Consider the following 15,514-nt stretch of genomic DNA (forward strand, 5'->3'; position numbering starts at 1 on the left):
CTTCACGCAGAAACACTTGGTTGTGTGGTGAATTGCGAATAGGTAAACACTGAACAAATGGAATACAAAAACTGTAGCCCAAATTTGTAATGTTTTTTTTATTTTGAAGTTAAAGATATCCATACCAAATTTAGAATAATTTACATTAAACTTTATCATCCTCGCAATATGAATAAACAGATTATTAGTTAATTAGTTTATTTCGCTTGTAAAGGTCGTTATTACTTATTAGTTATTACTATAGTTATTAGTAAGTAATATTAATTTGAATTCAACTTCGAGATTATATTTCAGATCCGCACTGTTCGCCGATAAAGTGTAGTTCGCATGGTCTTTAAGTCGCGTGAAATCGATATCAATGATGCGCAGTTGCAGCTTCAGCGGCCGTGCGAATTCGAAATAATAATTATGTGTACCTACAATAACGTGTCATGAAACACGGACATTGGGGCCTCAGGTGTGCAAAAAAACAATAAGCTTTTGGCAATTGCGAAGCATCGGTTGAAATCGATGTTCAGTAACGCATCGCAAAATGTATGCGGTGGTGTGGCATTTTTATGTTATATATTTATAAATTATAAACTAACGATCAACAGCCACCCTCACAGTAACGTAACATCGTTTGAAATTGTCGGAACCATTACAATATAGTGGTAGTACTTTAATATTGTTTTAAAATGACTTGTATACAGAACGTAAGTCGCACATCGGTAGGTATATAACTACTAACTAGCGAAACATCAGACACCATCATGAAAACTTGTGTATTATAGATGATGACACAAAAAAGGTTTCATTGAAAATGTGACGTATACCTATAGCACATATTATATGATTATATATATGAATATGATATAGGTATATATATATATTTATTTATCATATATATATGATAAAGGCTGACAAGTGACAACGACTCAGACGTGGGCTTTCACTATACGCGTGTGCTGTGTACACGAAAAAAGTTCAGCTATGCCCAACAACACGGTAACGTGGTTAATCGTGTGGTAACATAATCTAACCAACCTATCACAGCAAAGGATTTAAGCGAACTTGTATAGTAGAAACCCACCTTAAAGCCATGCTGTAACGTGTATTACCAACATTTTGTGACCCACATATATTAAATATTATAAGACACATTATAATATATGGTATGTAATAATAGCTATATGTGGAAATCCGGCTTTACTGACCGACGATGTGAGATTTGACCACTGGGCGATATTTTCTCGTGGTCGGTCTTAAAGAAACCAACGTTTTCCACATCCAACGTACATTCTGAATCCGGGTTCACAGAAATACCTATAGTCTATACTCTATAGTAATAGTGTCGAACCGAGTTGTGTCCAAAAGTATAGAGCAAACTCTGGAATTCTTCATGTTCATATGATCATGTTTAGTGAATGATACCATGATTACTATGGGCATTCAGAATACGATATAAGACACACGACTTGACAGACGAGCTTGGGTCTAGCTTAATTCTCAATCAAACCACAAACGGTGCCTATATATACTAGCGGTCGTTAACCGCGGTGCTTTCCGTGTCATCGTTTAGCCACTTTGAGGAAAATGTGACCATCGCCATAACTATCAGCCAAACCGTTTAACTATCATTTATCAATCAAATCCCGTTTCCACTTCGCCGTTTATGAGTTATTATTGGTACGTAGGTGCTCATAAATAAATATTTTAAAAAAGACTCTTTAGAATGTTCATACTTTACAAAATACCAAGAACAAAAAATTGATTAAGCGCGTATAATTTTAATTTATGACAAAAAAAAATCCTGAGCGTACTTAAAAGTCACACTGTACGCGTATTATACTTTTATACAAAATGATCAGAGATTGTGAGAGTACACCATAGATATAAATATGGTTTCAAAACATGTTTTGTAAATTATGAGCACATTTCTTTAGAATACGTTTTTTATAATATAATATTATAAACGTCAAATATACAATTATTTCTGGTTAACAAGATAAAATATAAAACGCATTTTAATAGTTCAAATAATAATTATTTAAATAAAGATTTATTTAATATAAAAAGACATAATGATGACTAAAAAAAAAAATTTCACGCTAATGAGGTTAGTTGAACATCTTGATTTGAACATTTTTACAAAAATGACTCTTTCCTACACTAAAAAGTTGCTGACTCATGTGATAAGGTATATCATATTCATTTAAGATTAAAGTATTACTTTATAAGAAACGTTAAAAAAATATGTAGAAAGATCATCCCATCACATTATTAAAAATTGTTTCTTTTGGCTATTCGGTAAGCCTAACAACCAACAACACTACAACAGCTATTTTAAATTTTAATTCAAACACTAGTGTTAAACCCAAACATCGAGTACACTCGATCATAACTCAATTTATAAATTATACTTTTATAATTGTTGATACGTAAGTATAACACAGAATTACAGGAAAATAACGGTGTGAAATATTCAGTTATTCAGTTTAATAAGATGAAAAGTATAAAAAATATTAAAACAGTTAAATTTGGTAATACATTTAAAAACTATAAATATTATTTGTATGCTTTTAATTGATAATAGCACCATGTGCGTTTTAATTTATAAAAAGGTATAATCATATATTATACATGTATATACTATATTTCATTAGAATTTTTAGTATTAATAGATTTGTAGATATATACTATGTCTTACAGCAGGATAGTATTATACAGTATATATACAGGTGCAATTGTCACATAACACTTAATTTACATTTTATTGTACTTGAACCAACTTCATCACTGTAAAGCTTATATTTTAACATTGCAATAAAAATATATATGTACATTGTAGATAGTTACATGCTGGTTACAAGATGTACACCATAGGTATACAACGGTCTCACTCATAAAAGTAAAAACTTGTATTGATCGAAATAAAAAATGATTCCATTTTATCTACATTGTACATATTTTGTACTATTTGACAAAATCGAATTTGACTTGCAAAAATTCCTGAAAACCGTTTAACATGTAAATTGAGTTGCTGTAGGTACCAAAGTATATTTCTGCGCAGAGTCGTTATACTGCAGATATACAAATACAGCCTAAAGAAATAGGAATTTGGACCATAACTTGAAATGAAATTTTATTTACATTTCCGTTATGTTACTCGTGTGTGTGCTTTTCCCTTAACCCGAATTACATCATGTTGTGAATACGTATTTGCTGTGCAAATAAAATGCATCAGACCCTGAATCGAGACTAGTGTTTTTCGTAGCTATACGTATAATGTTGGTATATTCAGAAGACTCTATAAGCCATATTAAAGTACGAATTATATTATACTTGTCATTCAACTGGCGTAGTAACGTAGTAACGTAGTAACGCAGGAACGTAGCGTACCTCCCTATATATTCACTATACTATAATATGTGCACATGCCACATACCCAGAAACACAAACCTTCTGGTCAAATCACGATATTAAAAAACATAGCTGATTTATTATATTAACAATCATAAACAAAAAGTCTCGAGGGTAGTTAAATCATTTTTTAGATAAATATTCAGATAATACGCATTGGAAAAATGATTATGAGTAAATATAAAAACAAGTCAAATGTTTTAAAAACGAAACATATAATACGTGCATTGTGCGTGTAATATTGAAATATGTAAGAAGAGATTTTGCAGAAACTATTTGATCGAAAGTATCATAGTTACCCACTCTACCACTCAGTATTATCATGTTTAAAATCAAGAATTTCTTTCTATTTTTAATTTTGGTATCCGTAGTATGGTACGTTGTAGGTCTTAGGAGTCATGACTCCTTTTATAATAATCTAAAAATAATAATTATTTCTAAATAGTCCGAAAAATTGGTACCTAACAGATGTATTTCGTAAAGTTAAAGGTAATATTATACTTGAATATATAATTTTGGTAAGGCGAGAAGTAATAACAATATATAGCATGGAACCCATGACATAATAGCAATCGAATAAAATAAAATAACATAGGTATATTTTTCACATACATATTAGCAAAAACATGTTATTTTTTCTCATAATAAAGCTACAATATTACAACAATATACTATACTCGTATTAGTCTCTATAAAATACTTAAAAAAAATAAAACTTTTATACTCATACATGTATATTATGTTCGATCGATATCAATGTACTATTCCCACCGTAGATCGAGATGACGACGACACGATATGGAATCACATGCCGATGTATAATATTATATACCTACTATAATACTTTCTCCCGCGGTATTATATTTTAGTCGCCAGGTGAACGCAATCTCTGATTTTCGTCCCGTCTGTGCTAGATTACACGTACTAGCTGTGTATAGGTATATGTATATAATATTATGTACATTGCGTTTTGCCCCTTTCCGTCCAAATAATAATATAGCAGTTCTCTCTCTCGTCCTACGTTTGTCTTTATCTTGGGGGCGGCGGCGGCGGCGGCGTGATAAATGTGCTCACGGGCCGAAAATAATGATCTCTGTTATTATTCATTATCCTAGTATATAATAATATTATATACATACATACATATATATATATATATATATATATATGTATAGTCGTGTACTCGTGTACGTTCAGGTACCTGCATCGTATCATACGTATATAATAATGTTAAGTACCTATGTATATATAGTGATTGTGCACGCGCACCGAAATCCGAACGAGAACACCGTCGAAGATACCAGCGCTGCCGCCGCCACTGCAATGACAGGTACAGAGACGGATGAGATGTAGGACCCGGCGCCGGTGGTCGTCACTGTCACCAAGCCGTCACTGCACAGATACTGATCCGGCGGTGGCCCGAGAGACCCACCGCGGCCATACGGCGGCATCGCCACTGCAGGAACGACATTTTTATATTGTAGACGCGAGCATATGATATTATATTGTATCAACACTAGAAGCCGATGCAGAGGAGGTACCCGCCGCTGCAGCGTTATTGTATATATTTTATTTTATCTCTTAGATTTTTTTTTTTTTTTATCGACATTTCCACCGCTGCAGTATAATATTAATAATATAATAACGATAAAGGTAATAATAATAATAATAATAATAATACAATAGTAGTGTCGAGACTTCACTTCGAAGCCCCATGGTGGTACGGTAACCCGCAATAGATGGGTATATAGTAACGTTATTTTGTGGTATTTTATTTCGGTTGACGGACGAGAATCATCGACGTTCGCTATCGTCTTGATTTACTAATATTTCGCTACTTCTAAATAGCATGAATTGTATGTATTCAATATAAGGATCCGATTAACGTGGTGAATATATCTGTGTCCTTTTGGTCACTTAGAGGAAATGTAACCACTTTAGTAATCGATAGGAAAATTTTACCTATACGGCTGTACCTACAATCGTCCAACCAAAAATAATAATAGTAATGCGTAAGATTAAAATATTTGAAACGTGTAAATATTGTATAAAGTATAAAAGTATTACAATGATCCGGTTTGTACAATTCCTGATGTTATTATTATCAGGATAGCGTTTTGGCTTGGAGCTCGTCTGCTGCAGCATCGCGGCGTGAGTTACCCGTTCAGTTTTTTTTATTATTCTGGTCATATTTTCTTAGTCATCATTTACTTGTCATGTTTAGCTATCCAAAAATGTCGAGCACGATTTTTCGGTTATCAGACCAGCTCGTTGAATACTACGCTCATTATCGTTTTATTATTGTGTGCGACGCCGCCACGCACCGCCGACGATAATATTTTATTAGCTGGTATACATTATATACGTCATATAATAATAATAATAATAATAATAATATGCGGAGAATTAATAGGTGTGCGTATGTGTGTTGATCGATTCTTGAACACAGCGGCGGTCAGCTATTTAAGCGTCCACAATAAGGTGGTTATTTCTTTTCGGTAAATTTTGTTGTCTGTCCAGTCGTTTACATGTGTGTGAGTGTGTGAAGCTAAGGCGTTAGGGTGTCTGCGTGCGTTTGTGTGTGTTTAATATATGGTACCTATATACCGTTTACAAACGACTTTTTCATGATGTTGCCCGCCGCCGCCAGTCATCGTTTTACACACATATATGAGCGCATTGTTACCGGACCGTGTGAAGGAGCTGCCCCGTCGGCGTGTGTGTAATTAGCACTTTCTGCCCACCCCTCCCCCCTGGATATGGTACCAAATATAATATTACTGTACACTTTCCCCCTTTCTCTCCCCATACCATATATATCATTGTGGTATATCGTAATTTTGGTATATCGATATTGTGAGTGTCGGACGCTATAATATATATATATATAGTAATGATACAGGAATACCACTGTATAAAGTATAGTAGTACTATATGGGTTGCGCTAATGACGCGTCGCCGACAAAGGCTTTTACGACGACATGACACAACACGAGTACCTGTACATTTTCGTATACAGGGTGCCAGAGTGTTCCCAAAACTTTACAACGGAATCAGTTATCCAGTGGTAGGTACGAGGTACCTATTTTATGTATTTTTCGAGTCACTTTTTATGTTGTACAGTGCTTAAGTTCCGACAAAACAAGTTCGGGTTAGAAACAAGTTCGGGGAGTGATGTGTCAATATGGTAAGAAGCACATTAGTCGCCTATGTTTTTTAAATAATTTTTTAAGAATAATAGACTAATAGACAGTACTAATTATAGATCCATGTAAATCTATACGAGCTTGAGGTATTAGCGCTATGTGGTGTTTACTTCATTTATATACTTATACATAAAAAAATGTGTATAGGTACTAATATACTATTCACAGGCTCCTCTTAAACGTCTTGGGTATCTCCACGATCATTATTAAGAACTAGTTAGTTATTATATTTTCACATAATGCAGTGTACTAGCAGGTAGTGAGTATAGAGATTTGTGATATATCTTGATGAAATGATGACACAGTAACATGGATCACTAAGTCCACGAAAAAGAAATAAATACAATTCTAAAGTCTATAATGCAAAAAAGGGTTATTAATCGATATCGATTTTTTTCATATTACAGACCTCGCCGTCACCGCAACAAGTGGTGTTACACGCCCGGCACGCTCGTCACATACAAGTACAACCACAACATGGGGCTAAGTCTTCTCGTCTCCTTACGCAACGCAATACGTATATACATGCATAATAATATATTAAATACCTATGAAGGATACGCGGAGCGTCACAAACGAGCCTTCACATTGGCTGTCATATAATATAATGCCACGCTGTGCGGGCGAGTTTCAAAAATATGATACGGCAATGATGCCGCACATAAAAATATAAAATGTATATTATATAAAACTATCAAACGCCGCGGCTGTTTGAAGTGGTCGGCTATACACACACACACACACGCACGATTATTTACTTCATTGTATATATATACATATGTGTATGATATTGTATATTATAATTATGTGTTGTGTTGTTACACATGTCGCGGGTACCTATCGGATTTAAAAAAAACGCTATAAAATTGTTATTATATTATACGACCATCGTGTGTATAATAAAATAAAAAACAATATTAGGTAGAACACCGTTTCCATTTCGACTTTATTTACGTGTTTACGCAGTGCGCGTTTCCGAGCTCGGATGGTTTTTCGATTATATAGTAGGTTAACCACCGCGAAAAAAACGTGTTCTGCAACTCAAATCTGAGATTTAGCAAAATATTTATTTACTGTGATATAATATGTAAGAGGTATACTACTAGGTACATACTGACTTTTTAGTTTTTTCGGCTTTGTTAACACGTTGGCGGCATAATCAAAACATAGCACGATAATAATAATTGGAAAACAAATTGTCCAACTGTAAACTGTCTCTGTTTCCATCTCTTTCTCTTATCCCCCCTCTCTATCTCCCCATTAGTCTCTATATATTTATATTTTCACTTTATACTTTAGTCATGATGTTTATTATATTATTTTTTTTTATTTATTATTATTATTATTATTATTATTTTTTTTTTTATCTACCTGGTCAGATTATAAAAAAAAAAAACAGTTTAATAATTTTACCGATAACGGCACCTGTACTTTGCCGACAGAAAATTAAATCTTCAGCAACTCATCATAATATATACTCTTTATTATGAACTTTTGACCATTTCGTGAGTGGTCTTCTACTTATATGTTAACGACATCCGAGTCGCCGTTACGCGTGATCTAGTATAACCTCGTTTCATACCAACAATGCACAATATTGTGTCTGCTGACATTAGCGTTTTACGTAATAATGTGCGTTTGTTTGCGCGATCGTTAACTTGAAGTTTACACTCTTGTAGAACATACAATGTAACATATAAGTATGATATTACATACTGATTTCGTATAGACATCGCGATCGCTATATGTAGGTATAATATTGTTATACTGCAGATTACTGACTGTTTGTATTTGTTTAGAAAGCATCCGTTTCGCGTCTATACGATAAGTTTGAGTACGGTTTCATATTGGCGCGGCGTGTAATACTACCACTAATAATGATTATTGATATTATAATTTCCAGGATGGAGAAAACGAACTTAAAATATATTATAATGTTGGTAACAACAAAAAAGAGTCGACTTACTGCTATAATACTGTTATATTATTATGTACACTCTGTTATACCCATCTTATTATTGTATACCAAATAAACTATATTTCTCGTGTATCTAATAACGTTGTGGTTGAGGTTCGACTTATTTTTAGAAACTATAATTTAAGTATTATGATTCGTGAATTTATTGTTATGTAGGTAATAATTATATGCATGCAACTAAAATACAATTTAAATATTTATATGTATTGTTAAGGCTTCCGTTGTGGCGTTGTTATATACACCATACACGTTTGTGAACACACTAGGTGACATCACTAAATGGCATACTTATGATTATGGATATAACTCGATATAATTATATTCATATTACACCAGCGTAGCATTGGTAATTGCATTATTTTTAACTTTACCATAGCAAAAGGATGCCTGCTCCAATGCAATTTGAACATAAATGTATTGCTATCAACTCCATTATTATACTTAGTTACACTACTGCTGATGTATTAATAGCTATGATATACAGCTTAATTCTTGTTAGTTCATGTACATTTTAAATACTCATCTTAAAAAAAAAATACTCTTTCCTAATTAATTTAGTTAATACTCTTTCCAATAGGAACTTGATGTGTTACTTAATTAAACTACCAAACTTAAATTATTATTTTTTAATGAAATTGTTTTATTTATGAAAATTAATTAAAAATGACTTTCAGCAGCGTCCGGATGTGGATCTACTGATATATGAAACTATTATTAAAATATTGTCATTTGAAAGTCGATCAAATGTCTTAAACATGGTGCAACTGGTAAATCGAAAGTATTTAATTAGTATAATATTACTGTATCGATTACACCGTAGGTACACATAAATAGGATTGTGTTGTAACAAAAATAACAATAACATATACAAATATAATATGAACATAATATTATGATAATTTTATATTTGTAATACATTTTTGTTTGACTATCATACCCTCATACACGTTAATTCATTGATTATAAATACTATACTACTCATAGTATGTGAGCTAGAATTCAACTATCAGCTATATAGGTATATATATACTCTTTCAATTGTGGATATCTACTCTTTATAACTAAGTCTTCGTGTGTGGTAAGACTCTGGCCCAGTCACCTAAGTACGTATAATATTTTACTGTATAATATAATATTATTATTATTATTATTGCCAAGGGTATATTATTATTACTATTATTATGGTCCCACAAAAGGTTTACAACTCTGCAGCAGCTACACATACACACACACACACACACACACACACACACAACGCTGAAAATAATAAAAACACACTGATACGCTACATGGCCATTCCCAGATTTAGCGCACGGGAGTCGGGGGGACGTAAAAGATTTCGGATCAAAACACGCGTGTCCCAGAGATTTCAATTTTATTTTTAATATGAAAACAGGGCCGAGGATTCGCAGCAGGATGCGTACGTACGCCGGTAGCGTGCACGGTTCGTTTACCTGCGCACAGCAGTCGACTTGTCACAGTCTATACATGTGGCGGCATATATTACTACACACATGCCGTTTATACGATATTTTTTACTGAGCTCTTACCTATATGTATATATATTTAAACGATAATTATCTTGCCGACTTGAAAATAGAACCGCGTCGGAGCAGCTTCGTAAAATAATAATTTACATTTAAATTGGTTTCCGCTGGAGAACGTTATCGCTGCAACATTCAAATTCTTGACGTTTTTCTTTTTCGTTTAAAAACAATTTTCCCCCTTGCCCCCGTTGACGATAGTGTTGCCAAACATTCCAACTACACAAACATACTAAACTGTGACATACACACACACACAAATGCACATATATCATACCATATAGTTCTAATATTAATATAAAATAAAACCATTAAATACACATACTATTAAGTTATGTAGGACGCTTATTTATGTTTTAAACGTAAATAAAATCACCTATAGTCACGTGTCCGCCGAAAACTGACTAGTTCAGATGGCACGAGTTTGTTAATAAAATATAATTGGCTGAAAATATTTTGATATCTAACAGTTTTATACGCCCGTCAGATAGACATGTTTTAAACGTCCTCCGAAGGATCTAGAGGAGAAATAAAAACATACATATATATATGATGGTATACTGTAAAAGTATGTTTAAAACGTTATACAGGTGTACTGTTTTTATAACAACACATACAAACAAATATAAAAACAAATAATGCTGTTTTCAAAGTATATTATAATAGTTAAATGTCTCTTCTACTGAATACCTATAGATATTGAATGACAGAATCTACAAATGCTCCAGCGATAATTGATCATCCTTAACGGTAAAAAAAAAGCATTTGACTAGGATACGGTTTCATATGGATTTATACAACTGAAGTATGTATTAATACAAAACTATGTACATAAATATCTGCTAAAAAGTTCGAAATATGTATTGTCAATAAAAATTGACGAGCTAAAAATATAAATATAAAATAATATGTACTAAACAATTCAAAATAAGTATTATAAAAAAAAATCATAATAACAAAATGTAATAAAAAAAAATGATTAATTATCTAATTAGTAGTGCATGCTATCTTGATTACAATTTATAGCAACATGAATTTATAATTTTACAATTCAAAGGAACACCAATTCTGTCTTAAAATTGTTTGATACCATATTTATACATATATCCGCGTCAAAAATACCCTTTAAAGTATTGGCTTACTTATAATAAGCTTTCAATCTACAATCACTCTGAAGAAAACAAGTTAAAATAGTACATTTGTCTAAGTATGTGAGAAAAAATTGAATGATTGCAAAATACATGTAAAAACATGTATTTATGACCAAGTATTATGTAAAAATATGTAAAATCAAATATATAGCTTATTTGATCAAAAACCTTGAGTAACGAATTTATCACTTCCCGAAATTAGTTTATCATGTCATTAGGGAAAATATGTATTTATATATGAATCTGAGAACTATATATGACTCATTTAATTTCTATGTTTATCAAATAATGGGCCGACATCAAAAAATTGGGATCAGCACTATATAGTGCTATATAGCAGCACAGAAATTAAAGATAACTGACCAAATAGCTATAGATGTTCGTTTTATTGATATACATATATATTTTACATAAAATGCTTCCGAACCCATCGCTGTACAGGTGTACGCAATTGGAGTCAAAAGGAGGAAGAGATGCTTACGAATAAATAAAAATAAATATAAACATAAATAAACATTTTATTATAAATTACAGAAAGCTTACAATATTTCGTGGCATAACGATAACACAATTGTATTGCCTTACAATTTGACAACTAAAACAATTATACTTTAAAGTTTAAACCAATCTCATGTTTTCAAAATAAATCACATAATTTATTAATATATACTAAATAAGACAGAATTAGCATATCTCTAAGTACTGAAACATTCTAACATTTTTTTACCATAAATTGAATATGTTTGTTCTTAGGCTTTATAATATATTGTACAGTAACTAAAGAATAATCTTGGCATAGAAAACATTTATCTTTTTCTTGTGTTACATTTATAATAGTTTTAGAAACATTTAAAACTCATTTTGAATATAATTTATCTGAGATACTCATAAAAGGTAAATGCCTTTGACAATCTATTTAATTGTAAAATATAAGACCCTTGGGCCTTGGACTCTGCTCCTTGTGCGTCGTTGTCCTTTTGTTCTACAAATAAACGTCGTCACAGAGTTAGATTATATTATACACGTTTACTGAAATATATTGCATGCTTACCTGGTTGTTCACGACCGCACTGTGGATGTATATTATATTGCGCTATTACTACCAGTAATCGCTTCGTGTGAACGTTCTGCTATGTTTTTGATTCCAAGCCCAACAATTGTAGCAACGTTACCATAATATTTATCGGTAGTATTCATTGCTGCCAACATTGATTTTTTATCTGCCTCCCATACTTGATCTTCTGTCGGGTTGGTCATATTGCTATAAGTGACATAGTGTTGGAACGTGACCTTGTCCATTTCAGTTTTTGGTAACGAACATCCGATAAATTTATTGTTCGCATCATATAACTTATTACCAGGTCCTGTATACGAATTGCCAAACCACGTGATACCACCATTATCACACGCTGTCTCTTGATTACGAATTTTTTCATATGTTTCTGCATTTTTGCTCCCAACCAAGGGTGCTTGACCCAACAGACCGGTACACATAGTTAGACCAGCCAATTTAAACAATATTTTTCACAAAATTGAAAAGCAAAAATAATTAAAAAATATTTGATATTCCTAAAAATAATCGAACTGTACTTTGACTATCCCAGTCTCGACTATCTTTTACAATATAATTTGTGTAAAATGTTGCTTTAGATTTTAAAAGTTATACAATTTATAAAAAAAAAACAGAGATTTAAATTCTGTGTCTGTTGAGATGTTAAACTAATGCCATAGATTTCGGGGTTGAGTTGTCTGAAAGTGTTTGAGCTGTAGAAAATATGACATAGATTTTTCGATTTGATCTTAATATCTTAGAAGTTAGGATTGCTAGAAAACTTGAATATTGCTTGTAAAATATATTATTCATTAATATGTTCCTGAAAATATATTACATTATTTGGTCCTACTAAAAAAAAAATTGAATTTGTAATCGGAAAATATTATAGAATATGAAATTGATATATGGATTTCAAAAATAAAGATATTCTTAAAGTATATAAAGATTATCATCCCTGGGATCAAACTATACCGTACGATTTTTCAAAAAAATTATTTAATTTTCAAAATCCCGTACAATATTCAAATTTAACCTACATGCCTTTGGAAGATTATGTTTATAATAAAATCACAGATTTACCAGATTTAAAAAAAGAATATTATATGACGAAAATAAAAAATATAAATGCTCATGTAGCTGTTTTAGATAGACAAAATTGAAGACGATTCCATAAGACATTGTGGTGAAATTTTTGATGCTATGGAGCTTGAAATATCTCTAATAATTTAAATATTATAATTTTAAAATTCTAATAATGTTTCATTATTAAAATCTGGTTTACACTGTTCAAATTAATGTATTCCTATTATTTTATTCATTGTCTTATATAATATTACTATATGATTTGCAACTGGAGCATTTCGAAGCAGCCCCATTTCAAGTATATTATCTATCTCTGAAGAATCTCCCCTTCACATTCGTAGAATCAAATTAGCTCTAAATTATATTGCTCGCATCATATCCTCCCCAGAAAACTCAACATTACCATTTTTAACGCAAAATCATTTTGCAAATACATTTTGCTCCAATCAAAATCTAAAAAAACCACTGGGTTTAAGGATGTTATATGAAATGTCACACACCAATATTGATCCAAATTTAATTATCAAACGAGAATGCAGTGTGGTGCCTCCTTGGAGGGTTCCAACATTTCTTATGGACACCAGTCTAGCGGATCATAGTAAAAAAGAAACGTTAAATGTTATATACAAAAATTTATTCAATGAAATCATGGACTCTTTTCCATCTAAACCACAAATCTATACAGATGACTCCAAAACAAACTCAGGTGTTGCGATCGCTATCATAAACGGAGAGCAATCCATATCGTACAAATTACCAGACCATAACAGTATATATACGGCGGAATACTTTGCACTCCTGGAAGGAGTCCATCTAGCCATTCAACTACCCGATTCCACCATTAACATTTGTACAGATTCGCTCAGCGCTCTAAATCAGGGGTCGGCAACAATCTGAAATATAATTTACACTCAAGCATCCTAGCAATCAAAATAAGCAACATCATTGAAAAAGCCAACAAGAATATACGGTTCATATGGACACCTGACCATTATGGAATTGATGGCAATGAGAAAGCTGACAAAGTAGCTCGTGAAGCAGTAAATAACCCTCTGACCGAAATACGCACGTAATCCTCACTCATCGACATCCAAAGGAATGTCAACACCTTTTGTACCAATTTATGGGAATCTGAATGGCGTCATACACCCAATAACAAACTGAGAGAAATGAAAAATACTACCGAATACTGGCCTAAACCCCATACATCAAATCGCAAAGGTGAAGTAGTTATCAATAGATAACGTATAGGTCACTCAAAGATGTCTCGTGGACATCAAGTCTCTCACAGTCAAGCACCTCCTTATCCACTGCCGTATCCATATAGATACCAGAAAAAGTCTAAAATTGCCCCACAACCTCTTTGAAGCTCTCAGTCCTATCCATGACAACACCAACAAAATAATCATATTTTTAAAACAAATTGATATGTATAATTTTATTTAAGAATTTATTGTATAACTATACTCTATTATGTACTAATAACCAATTTTTGTTGCAAGCTAATAACCTTAGCAGTTGATGCTGTAACATGAATAAAAAAAAAAAAAAAATATTACTTGTAACGGAGCCGACGAGGTCGATGCTCCGTCACTTGTAATAATTAACACAAGCGAATTCTTGGGTAATTAACTGGTTGTATTTTACACAAATTATATTTACAAGTTATGGGGTTTTGGCGGCACACGTTCCCGTGATTATATAAATATAAATCTCGGGTACGAGGCGGCTTTACATTGATGACGGGTATGGTTGGTATGTACAGAGTCGGGGAACCTGGGTGGCTATTGATCAGCCCGCTCGAAAAAGTGGCGTCGATTAATAGTCCCAGGCGGGAGAGCGTGGCCAAGGCAGGCGCGCTTGGGGGGAAAGTGGGGGTGTCGTAGACGATCTTACTGTAAGTTGTCTCGAGTCTCTGATCCCGCTAAACTGATCGGCAGTAGCGGGTCCCCGTTGAGGTGACCGGGGTGGCCAATGTCTCGATGCGCGTATTAGGAAACCTAGGACGCCACAGCCCGGCTCTTTAATATCGTGTTCTTATTGGCACAATTCAAATTTCACGCGTGTTTCAACTATCAATAAACTATAAATGCATG

This window comes from Myzus persicae, unplaced genomic scaffold (assembly GCF_001856785.1).
Source record: "Myzus persicae strain clone G006 unplaced genomic scaffold, MPER_G0061.0, whole genome shotgun sequence".
NCBI classification, from domain to species: Eukaryota; Metazoa; Arthropoda; class Insecta; order Hemiptera; family Aphididae; genus Myzus; species Myzus persicae.